Source organism: Ambystoma mexicanum, chromosome 13, assembly GCF_040938575.1.
Source record: "Ambystoma mexicanum isolate Mex_15411 chromosome 13, UKY_AmexF1_1, whole genome shotgun sequence".
Classification (NCBI taxonomy): domain Eukaryota; kingdom Metazoa; phylum Chordata; class Amphibia; order Caudata; family Ambystomatidae; genus Ambystoma; species Ambystoma mexicanum.
The window spans coordinates 336231082-336250823 of NC_090938.1; the positions used below are offsets into that span (position 1 = coordinate 336231082).

At 47.5% G+C, this 19742-nt stretch overlaps 1 protein-coding gene across 3 annotated transcripts in view; it reads left to right on the top strand.

The window, feature by feature from the left end:
• Window positions 1-19742, top strand: part of CDH24 (cadherin 24) — a 1353690-nt gene that overhangs the window by 212874 nt on the left and 1121074 nt on the right. Inside the window, exon 2 of one of the 3 annotated variants that reach the window (XM_069633833.1) lies at window positions 18557-18666. The exons of the other annotated variants lie outside the window; for them this stretch is intronic. The gene's annotated coding sequence lies outside the window, so the exon portion shown is untranslated. The remainder of the gene's footprint in view (window positions 1-18556; window positions 18667-19742) is intronic. 3 annotated transcript variants of the gene reach the window in all.

Consider the following 19742-nt stretch of genomic DNA (forward strand, 5'->3'; position numbering starts at 1 on the left):
CTGGGACAGCGTGGAACATTGACAAGGGAGCCAATCAGGCTATCGTAGCGGAAGCAATCCACAGTGGCCAGATGGTCAGTGGGTCAGTTGACTAGAAACCAGTAGGAGATCTGGCAACAGGCTGGGAACAAGCAGGTAGGAGGACAGGCAACAGGCTGGTGACAAGCAGGCAGGAGGCAGAAAGTGTCAGTAAAAAAAGGAAAGGAAACAGGGCCGGAAAGAAAAGAAACAAGCTGGGAAACCCCAAGGAGGGTAACCTGGCAGAAACAAATGAAGATACAAGGACAGCAGAGGTATGGGACATCCTTAGGCAGGTCTAGACAGGAGTTAAGGGCGGAATGTGCTAACAACGAGGTGTGCTGCTTTCAGAGCGTGGAGATGCACCTGAGGGAATGAGCACCTAGCTTTTAACGGCTTCCGGCATGCCATTTCGGGTACATGTTGCCATGACGACTAAAAGGGTCTGCCCCGTTGCGTGTGCACACTGCCAAAGATGCACTGCTGTGATTTTATACCAATGACAGGTCTGCCCAATACAAGTCACCTTTGACATTGACACAAAAACGTTGCCCATACAGTTAGGCTGATTATAGCAGACATGATGACCAAATGTAATACCATGTTGAACACACGGACACCTTCTATCTTGACTTGAGGAAGGTAACTAACAAGCTCCCAAGCGTGCCAAAATGGAAGTTAGAGTTGTAGTTTCTCAAAGCAACACTGCTTACAGACTGCACAAATACCTCAACTTCTTAATAGGAAGACAAACTTAATACCAATAGTAACCATACAAAAATCAGGTTTATCACTCACTTCTTTCCACACAACCAAGTTATTGCAAAAACTTTGGTCACTTATTCGACTGGATTTCTGTGTATATTTTTCATAGGTGACAAAAAGGATGTAGGGAGTACTATCAGACCTCTCAAAGACAGGATCTACAAACACCCTGTAGCAATAATAAACACGAATGAGAAATATCCTCTGGCAACGCACTTGGCAACTCTTCGTCTAGACAAAGTATTGGCCTCCAACACATTGGGCCTCATTACAAGGTTGCCGATCCGGTAACAATGGTACCGGTAACCTTGCCGGTACTGTTGTTACCGGACCGGCAAACTACGAGATCTGCTCACGGGTGCCTTTCCCGCCCGCCAGGACTGGCCAGCTGGGCGGACCAGCACCTGCGAGCAGACCATGCCGTATGCACCGGCGCCATTCTGAATGGTGCTGGTGCATCCGGCCTCCCCATTCCCATTGAGCCCTATGGGGCTAGAGTGGGAATGGAGAGCATTTTTTACCGGCGCCGGGGAATGAGCAATTACCAGGTCTGGTGAGGTTGTAATGACCCAGTAATTGCCCATTCACAGGTGCCAGTAAAAAAACGACTCTGGCGGCAGCCGTGCCGGTTTTACTAGTACGGCTACCGCCAAAGTCGTAATAAGGCCCATTGTGTGGGTATGTGGGACTCTGAAACCTGGCACCAGAGGCATCGCTAGGGAAGGTCTGGGGGGCTATTCCCCGGGTCTTTTGTTTGTAGCATGCAACACAAGCTCAGGGGCTACAACCAAAAGGCTAGCTAGCCCTGAGACCCGGCAGTCCTGACATTGGCGTAGCCCCGTATCTTCTACAAACCTAGCAACAACCCCTGCCTGACACTGTCATGTACGGGACCTGCATGCAGAAAATACAGTTTGCACCAGCATAACGACTGTGGCAACATTGGCAGGCCGCCTAGAGAAGGATAAAGGAAAAAAGTTTAAAAACGAACGGAAAAAACAAAAGAAATATATCGCTGCTGCACAGGCGTAAGATTCCGTCGGAGCTGAAAAGGACGGGCAGGCGGAGCCTGAATGCAGAGCTAGCACGAGCGGAGGCCATGCACCCTGTGCGTCTACTGGCTCGACTCCTGCATTCAAATGGGAAGGAATTTGCTGCGCAAAAGGCTCTGGCCCCGCCCACGTAGGATCACATACTTAAGTATAGGGGAAGGGGAACGAGACGTAGGACGTAAGATCCAAAGAGTGTGCAGGTAGGAGTATTTATCAAATAAACCAGGAATGAATTAACTAAACCACTATGCATGAACACTGTAATACCATGATTGGGGAAGGAGCTAAAACAGCCTCTCTGCACTTTTCGAACCGCAGAATATCCTAAGGGGGGGGGTGTGAGACAGGCACTGGCCTGGGGGCAGGTTAGAGGATAGTTTTGTTGTCCCAGAATTCAGAGCACATGGCTCGTCTGAAGTCCGTGACTGGAGTCTTGGGAGCCAAAGGCAAAAAAAACAAATTCAGTGAAGATAATGAACGGCACCAAAAGGCCAAGGAGTGCAAGTGGTGGCTAGATCCAGGACAGAAAGGGGATCTCCCGGATGGCAAGGGGGTCCAGGAACAGCAAGCTCGTTGCAGGAGCAGCTTAGTTGGCATCTCAGTGACAAGAAGGCATGAATAACATGACATCCCTCTTCCAGGCCAAGCACAGTCATTCTTACTCTCAGTGGCAAGATGCCATGAATAACATGACATCCCTGTTCCAGGCCCAAGCACGGTCATTCTTACTGTCAGCGGCAAGATGCCATGAATAACATGACATCCCTCTTCCAGGCCCAAGCACAGTCATTCTAACTCTCAGTGGCAAGAGGGCATGAATAACATGACATCCCTCTTCCAGGCCAAGCACTGTCATTCTCACTCACAGCGGCAAGAGGGCATGAATAACATGACATCCCTCTTCCAGGCCAAGCACGGTCATTCTTACTCTCAGAGGGCATGAATAACATGACATCCCTCTTCCAGGCCAAGCACGGTCATTCTTACTCTCAGTGGCAAGATGCCATGAATAACCTGACATCCCTCTTCCAGGCCAAGCACGGTCAATCTTACTCTCAGAGGGCATGAATAATATGACATCCCCCTTCCAGGCCAAGCACGGTTGTTCTAACTCTCAGTGGCAAGAGGGCATGAAAAACAAGACATCCCTCTTCCAGGCCAAGCACGGTCATTCTTACTCTCAGAGGGCATGAATAACATGACATCCCTCTTCCAGGCCCAACCACGGTCATTCTAACTCTCAGTGGCAAGAGGGCATGAAAAACATGACATCCCTCTTCCAAGCCAAGCACGGTCATTCTCACTCACAGCGGCAAGAGGGCATGAATAACATGACATCCCTCTTCCAGGCCAAGCACGGTCATTTGTTACTCTCAGAGGGCATGAATAACATGACATCCCTCTTCCAGGCCAAGCACGGTCATTCTTACTCTCAGTGGCAAGAGGGCATGAATAACATGACATCCCTCTTCCAGGCCAAGCATGGTTATTCTTACTCTCAGTGGCAAGAGGGCATGAATAACATGACATCCCTCTTCCAGGCCAAGCACGGTCATTCTTACTTTCAGTGGCAAGAGGGCATTAATAACATGACATCCCTCTTCCAGGCCAAGCACGGTCATTCTTACTCTCAGTGACAAGACGCCATGAATAACATGACATCCCTCTTCCAGGCCAAGCATGGTCAGTCTTACTCTCAGAGGGCATGAAAAATATGACATCCCTCTTCCAGGCCAAGCACGGTCGTTCCAACTCTCAGTTGCAAGAGGGCATGAATAACATGGCATCCCTCTTCCAGGCCAAGCACGGTCATTCTTACTCTCAGTGGGCATGAATAACATGACATCCCTCTTCCAGGCCGGGCACTGTCTTTCTTACTCTCAGTGGCAAGCGGGCATGAATAACATGACATCCCTCTTCCAGGCCAAGCACAGTCATTCTTACTCTCAGTGGCAAGAGGGCATGAATAACATGACATCCCTCTTCCAGGCCAAGCACGGTCATTCTTACTCTTAGAGGGCATGAATAACATGACATCCCTCTTCCAGGCCAAGCACAGTCATTCTTACTCTCAGTGGCAAGAGGGCGTGAATAACATGACATCCCTCTTCCAGGCCAAGCACGGTCATTCTTGCTCTCATTGGCAAGATGCCATAAATAACATGACAACCCTCTTCCAGGCCAAGCATGGTCATTCTTGCTGTCAGTGGCAAGATGCCATGAATAACATGACATCCCTCTTCCAGGCCAGGCACGGTCATTCTTACTGTCAGTGGCAAGATGCCATGAATAACATGCCATCCCTCTTCCAGGCCAAGCAAGGTCATTCTCACGCTAGTGGCAATATGGCATGAATAACATGACATCCCTCTTCCAGGCTAAGCACAGTCATTCTCACTCTCAGTGGCAAGAGGGCATGAATAACATGACATCCCTCTTCCAGGCCAAGCACGGTCATTCTTACTCTCAGTGGCAAGATGCCATGAGTAACATGACATCCCTCTTCCAGGCCAAGCATAGTCATTCTAACTCTCAGTGGCAAGAGGGCATGAATAACATGACATCCCTCTTCCAGGCCAAGCACGGTCATTCTCACTCACAGCGGCAAGAGGGCATGAATAACATGACATCCCTCTTCCAGGCCAAGCACGGTCATTCTTACTCTCAGTGGCAAGAGGGCATGAATAACATGACATCCCTCTTCCAGGCCAAGCACGGTTATTCTTACTCTCAGTGGCAAGAGGGCATGAATAACATGACATCCCTCTTCCAGGCCAAGCACGGTCATTCTTACTCTCAGTGGCAAGAATAACATGACATCCCTCTTTCAGGCCAAGCACGGTCATTCTTACTCTCAGTGACATGACGCCATGAATAACATGACATCCCTCTTCCAGGCCAAGCACGGTCAGTCTTACTCTTAGAGGGCATGAATAACATGACATCCCTCTTCCAGGCCAAGCACAGTCATTCTTACTCTCAGTGGCAAGAGGGCGTGAATAACATGACATCCCTCTTCCAGGCCAAGCACGGTCATTCTTGCTCTCAATGGCAAGATGCCATAAATAACATGACAACCCTCTTCCAGGCCAAGCACGGTCATTCTTGCTGTCAGTGGCAAGATGCCATGAATAACATGACATCCCTCTTCCAGGCCAAGCACGGTCATTCTCACTCACAGCGGCAAGAGGGCATGAATAACATGACATCCCTCTTCCAGGCCAAGCACGGTCATTCTCACTCACAGCGGCAAGAGGGCATGAATAACATGACATCCCTCTTCCAGGCCAAGCACGGTCATTCTTACTCTCAGTGGCAAGAGGGCATGAATAACATGACATCCCTCTTCCAGGCCAAGCACGGTTATTCTTACTCTCATTGGCAAGATGCCATAAATAACATGACAACCCTCTTCCAGGCCAAGCACGGTCATTCTTGCTGTCAGTGGCAAGATGCCATGAATAACATGACATCCCTCTTCCAGGCCAGGCACGGTCATTCTTACTGTCAGTGGCAAGATGCCATGAATAACATGCCCTCCCTCTTCCAGGCCAAGCAAGGTCATTCTCACGCTAGTGGCAATATGGCATGAATAACATGACATCTCTCTTCCAGGCTAAGCACAGTCATTCTCACTCTCAGTGGCAAGAGGGCATGAATAACATGACATCCCTCTTCCAGGCCAAGCACGGTCATTCCTACTCTCAGTGGCAAGATGCCATGAGTAACATGACAACCCTCTTCCAGGCCAAGCATAGTCATTCTAACTCTCAGTGGCAAGAGGGCATGAATAACATGACATCCCTCTTCCAGGCCAAGCACGGTCATTCTCACTCACAGCGGCAAGAGGGCATGAATAACATGACATCCCTCTTCCAGGCCAAGCACGGTCATTCTTACTCTCAGTGGCAAGAGGGCATGAATAACATGACATCCCTCTTCCAGGCCAAGCACGGTTATTCTTACTCTCAGTGGCAAGAGGGCATGAATAACATGACATCCCTCTTCCAGGCCAAGCACGGTCATTCTTACTCTCAGTGGCAAGAATAACATGACATCCCTCTTTCAGGCCAAGCACGGTCATTCTTACTCTCAGTGGCAAGACGCCATGAATAACATGACATCCCTCTTCCAGGCCAAGCACGGTCAGTCTTACTCTCAGAGGGCATGAATAATATGACATCCCTCTTCCAGGCCAAGCACGGTCGTTCTAACTCTCAGTGGCAATAGGGCATGAATAACATGGCATCCCTCTTCCAGGCCAAGCACGGTCATTCTTACTTTCAGTGGGCATGAATAACATGACATCCCTCTTCCAGGCCGGGCGCTGTCTTTCTTACTCTCAGTGGCAAGAGGGCATGCATAACATGACATCCCTCTTCCAGGCCAAGCACGGTCATTCTTACTCTCAGTGGCAAGAGGGCATGAATAACATGACATCCCTCTTCCAGGCCAAGCACGGTCATTCTTACTCTCAGAGAGCATGAATAACATGACATCCCTCTTCCAGGCCAAGCACAGTCATTCTTACTCTCAGTGGCAAGAGGGCGTGAATAACATGACATCCCTCTTCCAGGCCAAGCACGGTCATTCTTACTCTCAGTGGCAAGAGGGCATGAATAACATGACATCCCTCTTCCAGGCCAAGCATGGTTATTCTTACTCTCAGTGGCAAGAGGGCATGAATAACATGACATCCCTCTTCCAGGCCAAGCACGGTCATTCTTACTTTCAGTGGCAAGATGCCATGAATAACATGACATCCTTCTTCCAGGCCAAGCACGGTCATTCTAACTCTCAGTGGCAAGAGGGCATGAATAACATGACATCCCTCTTCCAGGCCAAGCACGGTCATTCTCACTCACAGCGGTAAGAGGGCATGAATAACATGACATCCCTCTTCCAGGCCAAGCACGGTCATTCTTACTCTCAGTGGCAAGAGGGCATGAATAACATGACATCCCTCTTCCAGGCCAAGCACGGTTATTCTTACTCTCAGTGGCAAGAGGGCATTAATAACATGACATCCCTCTTCCAGGCCAAGCACGGTCATTCTTACTCTCAGTGGCAAGACGCCATGAATAACATGACATCCCTCTTCCAGGCCAAGCATGGTCAGTCTTACTCTCAGAGGGCATGAAAAATATGACATCCCTCTTCCAGGCCAAGCGCGGTCGTTCCAACTCTCAGTGGCAAGAGGGCATGAATAACATGGCATCCCTCTTCCAGGCCAAGCACGGTCATTCTTACTCTCAGTGGGCATGAATAACATGACATCCCTCTTCCAGGCCGGGCACTGTCTTTCTTACTCTCAGTGGCAAGCGGGCATGAATAACATGACATCCCTCTTCCAGGCCAAGCACGGTCATTCTTACTCTCAGTGGCAAGAGGGCATGAATAACATGACATCCCTCTTCCAGGCCAAGCACGGTCATTCTTACTCTTAGAGGGCATGAATAACATGACATCCCTCTTCCAGGCCAAGCACAGTCATTCTTACTCTCAGTGGCAAGAGGGCGTGAATAACATGACATCCCTCTTCCAGGCCAAGCACGGTCATTCTTGCTCTCATTGGCAAGATGCCATAAATAACATGACATCCCTCTTCCAGGCCAAGCACGGTCATTCTTGCTGTCAGTGGCAAGATGCCATGAATAACATGACATCCCTCTTCCAGGCCAGGCACGGTCATTCTTACTGTCAGTGGCAAGATGCCATGAATAACATGCCATCCCTCTTCCAGGCCAAGCAAGGTCATTCTCACGCTAGTGGCAATATGGCATGAATAACATGACATCCCTCTTCCAGGCTAAGCACGGTCATTCTCACTCTCAGTGGCAAGAGGGCATGAATAACATGACATCCCTCTTCCAGGCCAAGCACGGTCATTCTTACTCTCAGTGGCAAGATGCCATGAGTAACATGACATCCCTCTTCTAGGCCAAGCATAGTCATTCTAACTCTCAGTGGCAAGAGAGCATGAATAACATGACATCCCTCTTCCAGGCCAAGCACGGTCATTCTCACTCACAGCGGCAAGAGGGCATGAATAACATGACATCCCTCTTCCAGGCCAAGCACGGTCATTCTTACTCTCAGTGGCAAGAAGGCATGAATAACATGACATCCCTCTTCCAGGCCAAGCACGGTTATTCTTACTCTCAGTGGCAAGAGGGCATGAATAACATGACATCCCTCTTCCAGGCCAAGCACGGTCATTCTTACTCGCAGTGGCAAGAATAACATGACATCCCTCTTCCAGGCCAAGCACGGTCATTCTTACTCTCAGTGGCAAGACGCCATGAATAACATGACATCCCTCTTCCAGGCCAAGCACGGTCAGTCTTACTCTCAGAGGGCATGAATAATATGACATCCCTCTTCCAGGCCAAGCACGGTCGTTCTAACTCTCAGTGGCAATAGGGCATGAATAACATGGCATCCCTCTTCCAGGCCAAGCACGGTCATTCTTACTTTCAGTGGGCATGAATAACATGACATCCCTCTTCCAGGCCGGGCGCTGTCTTTCTTACTCTCAGTGGCAAGAGGACATGCATAACATGACATCCCTCTTCCAGGCCAAGCACGGTCATTCTTACTCTCAGTGGCAAGAGGGCATGAATAACATGACATCCCTCTTCCAGGCCAAGCACGGTCATTCTTACTCTCAGAGAGCATGAATAACATGACATCCCTCTTCCAGGCCAAGCACAGTCATTCTTACTCTCAGTGGCAAGAGGGCGTGAATAACATGACATCCCTCTTCCAGGCCAAGCACGGTCATTCTTACTCTCATTGACAAGATGCCATAAATAACATGACATCCCTCTTCCAGGCCAAGCACCGTCATTCTTACTGTCAGTGGCAAGATGCCATGAATAACATGACATCCCTCTTCCAGGCCAAGCACGGTCATTCTTACTGTCAGTGGCAAGATGCCATGAATAACATGCCATCCCTCTTCCAGGCCAAGCAAGGTCATTCTCACTCTCAGTGGCAAGAGGACATGAATAACATGACATCCCGCTTCCAGGCCAAGCACGGTCATTTTCACTCACAGCGGCAAGAGGGCATGAATAACATGACATCCCTCTTCCAGGCCAAGCACGGTCATTCTTACTCTCAGTGGCAAGAGGGCATGAATAACATGACATCCCTCTTCCAGGCCAAGCATAGTCATTCTTACTCTCAGTGGCAAGAGGGCTTGAATAACATGACATCCATCTTCCAGGCCAAGCACGGTTATTCTTACTCTCAATGGCAAGAGGGCATGAATAACATGACATCCCTCTTCCAGGCCAAGCACGGTCATTCTTACTCTCAGTGGCAAGAATAACATGACATCCCTCTTCCAGGCCAAGCACGGTCATTCTTACTCTCAGTGGCAAGACGCCATGAATAACATGACATCCCTCTTCCAGGCCAAGCACGGTCAGTCTTACTCTCAGAGGGCATGAATAATATGACATCCCTCTTCCAGGCCAAGCATGGTCGTTCTAACTCTCAGTGGCAAGAGGGCATGAATAACATGGCATCCCTCTTCCAGGCCAAGCACGGTCATTCTTACTCTCAGTGGGCATGAATAACATGACATCCCTCTTCCAGGCCGGGTACTGTCTTTCTTACTCTCAGTGGCAAGAGGGCATGCATAACATGACATCCCTCTTCCAGGCCAAGCACGGTCATTCTTACTCTCAGTGGCAAGAGGGCATGAATAACATGACATCCCTCTTCCAGGCCAAGCACGGTCATTCTTACTCTCAGAGAGCATGAATAACATGACATCCCTCTTCCAGGCCAAGCACAGTCATTCTTACTCTCAGTGGCAAGAGGGCGTGAATAACATGACATCCCTCTTCCAGGCCAAGCACGGTCATTCTTACTCTCATTGACAAGATGCCATAAATAACATGACATCCCTCTTCCAGGCCAAGCACGGTCATTCTTACTGTCAGTGGCAAGATGCCATGAATAACATGACATCCCTCTTCCAGGCCAAGCACGGTCATTCTTACTGTCAATGGCAAGATGCCATGAATAACATGACATCCCGCTTCCAGGCCAAGCACGGTCATTCTCACTCACAGCGGCAAGAGGGCATGAATAACATGACAACCCTCTTCCAGGGCAACAACGGTCATTCTTACTCTCAGTGGCAAGAGGACATGAATAACATGGCATCCCTCTTCCAGGCTAAGCACGGTCATTCTCACTCTCAGTGGCAAGAGGACATGAATAACATGACATCCCTCTTCCAGGTCAAGCACGGTCATTCTCACTCTCAGTGTTAAGAGGATATGAATAACATGACATCCCTCTTCAGGCCAAGCATAGTCATTCTTAAGCGTGTTTCTGAAAACCTCTGGGCTCTTCCCTTAGACTGCCTATCCAGCCTGCTTAGAGTTTATCATTCCCAAATCCAGCCCCTAGCCAGCTGCTCAGGATTTCAGGCTTTTTTCCTGTTGGTTGTTACTCATCCTAGCTGGAATATTTCTAAAAAAGCATATATATCAAAATATGTTCCTTTAATATCAAAACTCCATTAAGGGGGTTGTCTGGGGTACATTAAATCAGATTCATAATTCACAATTGAGGATCCAACCACGCCTCTGTATCTACAGTGGTATATATAACCTTTGCCGAATGGCAACTTTGCAGGTACGTTTTTGCCGATTTTTTACCACAAACCATAGATATTAAATTGGGGTAAGATATATATTGGGGTTGGGTAGAGGGAGCAGGGGGGGGCTTTGTGGGGTCTGCAAAATTCCTCAAAATTGCCATTCAGCAAAATAAATGTGTAAAATCTTCATGGACCTTCTAGAGCATTAGTTTCTCGCTGTCCCCGTTTCTGATGTTAAGGGATTCCATCTAAACATGTCTTTCTGATCGTTTGCCTTTCATCACGTTGATTTTCTTTTGAATACATTCCATTTTGTTTGGATAATGCGCAGGGAACCCTGTGGAGATTTCCCGGTGGACCTTTGCACCATGGCCCTCCTTGGGTGGGTACCCAGGTTTTCTCTCCCGTGCCCTCGCCCTATTCCTTCCATCTCTCCTCATCCCCCACACACTCTTTGAAGTAAAGAATTTGCTATACAACTTCCAGTGTGTTATTCCTCACTCTAAACAAATGGTATATATCAGTTTTTTTTATTATGATTCAACTGCTTTTGAATCCCTCTGCGGTGACAAATGTGCTTTCAAATGCACTATCTGGGCCTTTCTTAGGGAGCTTGGCCTTGCTAATACAGTGTAAAATGGGGTCACTTCCAAAACCATTTCAGGGCCATTTTGGTCCGCAGTCGACCCCTGAAAATTCCCATATTATTTTTTCTTTATGGATATTTTTTCTTATTTGCTTTATTTTCATGTCCCTATCATAAATAGCCATTCTTTTTGTTAGAATCCGTTTAAAGTTATATCGAGAATGGAATTATAAAAACATTAAAATGTTCGGAAGCTATTTTTTTATTGCCAACATTGTTCATGTTATGTGGCTTTTGGTAAAACTGGTCATGGTTACCCTGGCTGGGAAGTGGCATTGGAGACACAGCAGCCCGGGGGAGAGAAGGCGATCTGTGTGTGGCATTCTCGGACGTGATACATGAAGGAGGGCAAATGTACCTGTGTTTTTAGGCCGAACTTGTGATTGTAAGAGGCTCTGACATGCGCCTTGCTGACTCGATGCCCGTGGTTGGGCACATGAGTCTCGTGGCTGCAACCCAGATAGAATGACGACACCTCGACCTGGCAGACTTTCCTATGCACCCATTCAAGGGCACACACTAGCGCCTATTTTCTTGTTTGCTGGCCGCCATCACCCTGTACTGCCACCCTGTAGCCCAGAAAACAGGCCACACTATTTCAAGTTAAGGGACGTCCCTCGGTTATATTTTCCTTTTTGGGGCTCCCCATTGTAATCTAGTTCCTAAGTGTTCTCATGGCATTTTGCTCTTAGGTTCCCCCCGCTGCATTTTTTTCTGATGTGGCCCTAGTGTATTTTTGCTCAGAGGTCCCCACTGTATTTTGCTCCTTTTGCACCCCGATATTTGGCCTTGAGGTAGCCCCACTCTATTTTACTCCCTAGTGGCGCCTACTGTGTCATCACTGTATTTTGCTCCAAGGTGCCACCGCAATACCGATCTACTCTCTGGGATTGGCCAAGAGTGTCTGGGGTTTCATGCTGTTTTCCAGGTCACTCTGGTATTCAGTGTGCAGGAAGCAATGGAACACAACCTTTCACCCGTTGACAAAATAGGAAGCATCATCACATAGCATTGTACACTACGAAAAATATGGTTACAATATCACTATAATGTGATGTACATTTCATACAAGAATGGATCGCCATATGTATCATTAAGATCAGTGTGTATAGGCCCATATTACCAAATTATTGTGAATGCAAGCAGACGTCCATGACCAAATGATAATGATGTGTTATTATATAGCACTTATGCTTAAGCGCTTTATATAGAAAAAATATACACCCAATATCACTCTTTCTGTGTTGGTACTCATTTATCGACCTCAGAAGGATGAAAGGCTGAGTGGAGGCGTTTAAGAATAGACTAAATCATTGACTCGCCGCCTGAAGTGTAATGAGTCTAGCAATTATTGTATAGAATTCCAGAAAGACACAATATTTGGTATTCCTATTCTTTCTTATTTAGGGTCAGTGTGAAAGTGTTAGACTTGTGGCACACCTGTTCTTATTTTTCTTCTTTTTTAAGGGGCCTGAACAAGAAAGCCAGCCACTCCAGAAGTAAAGAGCCACATGGTGCTGGCCACAGCCCAGGAGCTTGCATTAAAAAAAAAAAAAAATAAATAAAATATATATATATATATATATATATATATATATATGAATTTTTTGGGGGGTCGCAAGGGAGACCACAGATGTCGCAAGGGAGACCTCAGAAGTCACAGTTGCGACCTCTGGTGACCCCTAAAGGATGCACCTGCAAGAAACCAGTAATTAGGAGAGGCCTGTAACATGTTATGTTATGTTATGTTATGTTATGTTATGTTATGTTATGTTATTGGGTGTTACACCATGTTCTGCTGCCATCTGCATGGTCTCTTGGCTCCTTGGTGTATCTGACAGACAGGAGGGCTTGCTTTCCATAGTGGGGAATGACAGACAATTCAAGATAGTATACCATTGTGTAGATGCATACAGTTCTCAAATATCCAGGTACTGTCTGTGGTTCTGTTTCTGAATGGTTCGTGTTGGGAGTAATTGAGGGATCTGTCTCTAGAATGGACCCTCCTCCCAGAGACGGTTCAAGAGTTTATTTTATAAAATAATGAGGTAGGGTGCTAGAGCTGTCCCTCACTCTCATGTCTCAAGGAAGCACTTTCCACCCTAGCCCATGTGTCCTTATTCCCCAAGCTAGTATCTAGAGCGTATTTCCCCCTAGTATCTTGTTTCTGAACTGTCAGTGAGGGTCTAAAGGCAACCGCCTTACCTATCTAAGCTCCCTCCGGTCTTTGTGAGGTGGGCCTACATTATCCACGTTGTTTTTCTAAAGGGCTGTCAGGGTGTGCCTCTCAAATAATCTATCCCAGTTTGTTCTCCCTCCTCGCACAGCCTGATGTTCCTCTCCCTGTCTCTGACTACTATATTCCCCACCTGCTCTCAGCCCTCCAACTCCACCCACATTCTCACTTCCCTTGTTTTCCTCCTTCCTCCTCTGTCCCTCTCTCCCTCTCTCCTTGCACAAACTACCTCCATTCTTTGATGCTACTTACTCCTAATCTCTCCTACCACTTACCCATCTCCACTCTACTACTACTCACCTCTCCACACCACTACTCTCCCCTGTGCACACCACTACTCTCCCCTCTCCATACTACTACTGTTCTCTCTTCTCACTACCACTCTCCCCAGTCTACATTACTACTCCCCCACTCTACATTACTAGTCTCCCACCCTACACTACTTCTCTCCCCACGCCAAACTACTAGTCTCCCCACTCCACACTCCACACTACTCGGACTCCATCCCACCTTCTTCCCTGATACCCTCCTTACACTCTCAATCACTTTCCACTTAATCTCTACACTTTATCTACTTCTCTGACTCATGCACCTGACCCGCACACACATTACTGCATGCTCTCACTAACCAATACCTCACCTTTTCTCCTAGCTGCCTCCCCACACCAATGCACCATACTCCTTTATGCTGGTCTTGGTCCTCTATCTTCTCCTCTGAACTCCCATGCATAACTCACACCTTCCTGTTTCCTGACGTCCTTATTATACTACCCTCCTTCTCCCGATGGGTCTCTGACCAATCTGATGCTGTCCTTCCCGCATGGGTCTGCGATTACAAAACAGGCCGCTGTACTACAATAATGGCGGACTGCATCAGTGAAAGTCCCAGTTCGTGTTTGGTTGCTCTATTGTGGTGCATTCCCCGTAAAGTATTGGTGATTTAAGTTTGATGACAGGCTGCTCCGCAATGCAGCAATATGAGTCTCTTGGAAGCTCCTTTGTCTCCATTGCATGGGTGTGGCACATGCCGTGACTCTGGGTGGTGTGCTGCATTCCCTGTGGCTGCGTGGGTCTTCTGTGCCTGCACTTGCCGGGTCGCTGTCTGTCTCCCTGGCAACATAGAGAATTCTGTTGCTTGTAATGTTGGCGGTTGTGATCAGTTACAGTCATGGAAGTGTTCCGCCCGGATCTCTGGGCCTTGCATTTTGACTGAAATGGAAAAAACTAGACTGGCAAGCATGTGGTTTCTGAGGTATGGAGTGATACAAAGTGGTATGTTTCAAATACAAACAGGCACTTGGGGAGGGGACAAGAATTCAGGCCCTCTCAACTTCCACCATCACCCTCATGGGTAGGACTAGCTCTGGCTTTTACGCCGGCAGACCGACCACCCCCGGCAGGCTAAGAGGGTCTCCTATTCTCTTGTGACAAGGTCGGATTACTGACATTGACACACACCTCCAACCATTGTCCTAGGTCCCCCTCTTCCTCTTGGCCACTAGCTGACTTACCCCCAGCAATCACAGGAAGGGTTGTCAATGTATGAATCTTCTGAATACATAGGTCGAATAATGAAAATCAGTACCCAACAGAACCTCGTCTGGTAGTCCTGGCATTACCATCATGGAGATTGTGACTTCCTGTTGAAATACTTGAACTGTTAGATCGGCTTGGGTGTATAGATCCATGGGCCTCATTACGACCCTGGCGGTACGGGGTTAATGGCGCCGTAAAAGGTGCCGGCGCCATTTACCCCGTCCCGCCTCATTACGAGGTCCCCTCGCGGGACCCAGGAAGTAACGCCTGGTCAAACCAGGCATGCTTACCGGGTCCCGCGAGGTGAAGAGGGAGCAAACAACGGACCAGCTCGTAATGGCCCGTTGTTTGCTCCCTCTCCCATTTCCATTCAGCCCTACAGGGGCTGAAATGGGAATCGGGAAGGACCGGTTTGGGTCCTTAGAGGGAGGAATTACCGGGCCTTCTGAACTCGGAATGGCCCGGTAATTCCTCATTCTGTGGACCCGGACCCGGATGCGATTTCGGCGGCCACCATGTCGCCAATAGCGGCATGGCTACCGCCGAGGTCGTAATGAGGGCCCATGTCTTGCTGGACACAGATTATCTGTGACATGCTTCCCCAGTGCAATGCTTTTAATGCAAACGTCCTGGACAGTAGTTTCCTTGCTCCCTGAGTCCAGAGAGCTTCGGCCACAATAGCTTGGACCGTGACGGTTAGATTAATATTTTGGTCAGTTTCTCCTGTACTGTATACTGTCCATGGCCTGGGCTCTGGTCTTTCCTCTATCTCAGGTAATGCGTTTGTGAGATATTCTGGCTTGGTGAATCCTCTGCCCATTCTGGTCAGTCCTCTACATCCAGGAGGGGGCCTAATCCTTAGAGAAGCCCAATCGCCATCAACTCCTACTTGGGTTTGTCGGGACAGAATCAGGCTAGGTGTTCAGGTTTCCCACATTCATAATATGTTAATGTTAATGTTAAAGGTATTTATATAGCGCACCATCACCAACGGAGTTGGTCTCCAGGTGCTCAGGCGGATCTGTAAACAAAGAGGTGGGGTTGGGTTAGTGTGCGAAGAGGGCACAGGAAAGTGAAAAGTTGGTGTACTTTTGGCAGCTTCAGTTCGGTTTTCACTGTGCGCTGAGCTTGGATATGAATATAGGGTCGAAGCGAGTCCTTGTGTGCTATTGTTGCGATTCATGTGTTGATTGTTTGTTGTTGCGGTGTGGTGAAGTACGTGTGGTTTGTTGTGAGAGAGGTGGTTGTGTGGGTTTTTGTGTGAGTTAAGTATGCAGAAATTTGAGGTTTTGGTTAGTGGGTTATATGTCTCTTAATCCTTGTAGTTTTGTTTTATGTATCCAGTTGTCATAATGGGTAGGTATATTCTTTCTCTTTCTTTTCTTGACTGTCTAGGGTGATGACATGGCTTGTTCCCAACTAAGTTATTTGAGCTTAAGGGTGGGCTGGATTACTCAGTTTCCTCCAGTCTGTCTGGAATGCAGAATGTGTCTTGATTTCAGAACCCAGCAGGTGTTGGCTAGGTTTCTTTAAGGCCAGACTCCCCTTTGTTTTTCCAATAGCCAATTTGGTGTCACTGGTTTTCAATCCCATGTTGGTTCTCTTGCTGGAAATGAGCTATTTGGATTGCCACTGCTGAGGTAGGCTTGTGTAGCTGCCCAATAACCTTCTGAAGAAACAGTGGCAAATACTCTATTAATTGCTCCAGCACCAGCATGCCTTTCACATATTCATAGGTTTTATCGGGCCAACCATTTGTCCAGTAAATCCCAGACCCGACTGGAAAACGGTTGTGGGATCTCTCCTTGTCATAGACAGAGGTGTCACATGCGGAATCTATAGTGCTGCTGATCCTGTCCCAACCTCGCAAGAATACCTTGCTTCAGCTCTTCATATGGAGTTCTCCCATCAGGGTTCAGGGCTTAGAATGCTTGTGGGGCTTCCCCATTCATCAGCGAGGTGATGTATCTTGCTCAGCAATCGCTGTGTCAATCTGTTCTTTCTTCAACTCTTTCAAGTTCATGAAGAAAGCCACTGGACCCTCTCTGATGCTGAGTTTTTGCAGGATCGCTGGGGGTACTTCAGTTTCCTCTCGTCTTTCAGTAATAATGCCCTGTAAGGCTCTGAGGGTTTCCAGGTGTTGGCAGCTATTGGTTCGTTGACCCTACCGGGCCCTCAACATATCTTCCATAGGTGTTGAGTAGGAGCTTTTGTCTCGGGGGGGGGGGGGGTAGAAGGTCCTTTTTAGGAGTTGAGGGATCTGCTACCGCTCCTTCTTCATCTGAGCTTGTTGGTCCTCTATCCACCGATGCAAAGTGCGGCTGGCTGGAGGAGGACTTTTAATGTGATTACACTGGCTTGAGCTTGCTTTCACTGGCTACTTCTCACACAGGCTTCCCCTATTTGTTCTATCAAACTTGTGTTGGTGTCATCTGCAAGGGTGGTGGATTCTTCCCGACAGTCAGTATCAACTAGTGTGTGATCTGACCCTGCAGATTCCTAAGAGTCCTCAGATTCTTCAGGTAGACGAGTCAAGGATCAGACATTCTAATTCCAGTCCTATCCCCAGACTTCTAGACCCAAGAGTCCAGTACTTGCAGTCACCCAGAAATCTCCGGTCTTAGACTTCACTCTGCATAGGAAGACTCTATACCATGGCTTGATGGATACCACTACTGACACCACCTTTCACAGATAGCATAAAGAACACTCCAACTCCCAGAGATTATTCAAGGGTTCAGTATGTAGAGCTTATTGCCACCTACTGTCTAGTTTCTGACTGGCTGTCAGTAAGGGCCTAAAAGCAATTGCTTTACCCATCTAAGCTCCCTGGGGGTCTTTCTAAGCTGTTAGTTCTAAAGGGACTGTCATGGTATGCCTTCCAAACAGTCAATTCCAACTTGTTCTCCCTCCTCTCGCACCCTGATATTCCTCTCCCTATCTCTAACTACAATCATCCCCACACTACTCTCTTCCATCCATCTCCACCCACTTTCTGCCTTCCCTTACCTTACTTCTTCCTCCTTTGTCCCTCTGATGTCGCTCTCCTTCTACAATCTACCTACACCCTTCAATGTTACTTCCTCCTACTCGGTCCTACCAGTTTTGCCTCTGCACTCTACTACTACTACTCTTGTCTCTCCAAATCACTACTCTCCTCTCTCCACACCAGTACTCTTCCCTCTATGCTCTCCTACTCTCCCAACTCCATACTACCACTCTCCCACAACACACTACTACTCTTCCCTCTCCACACGAATACTCTCGCCACTCTACACTTCTACTCTCCCCATTTCACACTACTCTCCGCACTCTACACTCTACTACTACTCCACCCCAACTTCTTCTCAGTCTCCCTCCTTCCACTCCCTCAATTGCTTCGCCTCCCTCACTACACTTTTTCTGCTAATCTCACTCACACACCTGAAACACACACTCAAAACACAGTGCCACTTGCTCTAACCAATCAATACCTCACCTTTTCTCTTAATCGCCTCCACACTCCAATTCACCGTCCATCCAGCTGCTAGAGTATTGGTCCACCATTTCTTTCTCCTCCACCCTCACCTGAATAACCCACACCTTCCTCTTTCCTACCACCCTTCTTATGCTCCCCTCCTTCATCCTTTGGGTCAGCATTTACAAAAGGGGTCTAAGCCCTGCTCCTTTTCCTTGCACAGGGCCGCCGTGCTGCAACCATTCCGGCCTGCATCAGTGAAGTCCCGGTTTATGTTTTGGATTACAGCTTTGCAGTGCATCCTCAATAAGTAATGGGGATTTAAGTTTGGTGGTAAGCTGCTTTTTAATTTATTTGCATACCGTTTTACTCAGTAAGCTGTGCATACAGCAAATTTAACTTCTGCCTTTTGTAACTGAAATTCAAACTGTTTTAATTTGACATCGACATAGCGGCGGGGGTAGAAAGAATACCAATTCATAATCGGTATTTTATGCGCTGGGTTGCTATTTTATATAAGAATGAAAGGAAAGATCTGGTGTGACTTTTAACCAGCTTACCCGTTAGTAGTTCCAAAAAAACGAATCTAAATTAGTGGCGTTCTGTACAGGGAACATTTTTCCATATGGCTATAGTAGCTGTTAGAAATACAGAACCAAGTGAAAAACGGAATTTTTACTCAATAGGATAATATTCTGTGCAAACATAAAGTGGCAACGCTTACGCAGATTGTGAAAGAATTCATGTGGTCTCTAGTTGCAGACCCATTTGACGTGGCAAGATAGCTATGTCAAAGCATTCCATTTCGATGGCAGCCATGTTGAGGAAAGGGATTGACAAAATAGAGAAGGTGAAAACCCATTTCCTGTTTGTGTGAGTGGGATCAGACATTTTTCGGGGGAAACTATTAACCTAATCTTTATTAAAGCTGTAGTTTCCCAGTTGGGAGAAAGAGAAGAGGGGCTTTCTTCTCTGGCCACCTATGTCGAGGGCTGAGTTCCATTCGTTTGAATAGAAGAACAAGTTACTTACCAACTGTAACGTTCTTTCGATTGGATGTTCCTCCCACGTATTCCTCATCTTAGATATATCCTTACCTTCAGCAGCAAAGCTGGAGGTAAGGATATATCTAAAATGAGGAATACGTGGGAGGACACAATCCATTCGAAAGAGTTCTTCTTGTCATGAAGCAAAATCAGTATGGCCAATAATTTAATTTCGTATTTAAATCTGAGTAGGTATTTCGTTACTAGAAACACATCAAAAGTATATTTTGAGTGTGCTAAATTGGCGCGCAAAAAGCAACCTATCCATTAATATGACTGATTTATGGGGAAGAGGCTGGTTAAAATGACAACTAGGAGGCTGCTCTTCCTTTAAATAATGTCATTGATGACTTTGTGGAGTTA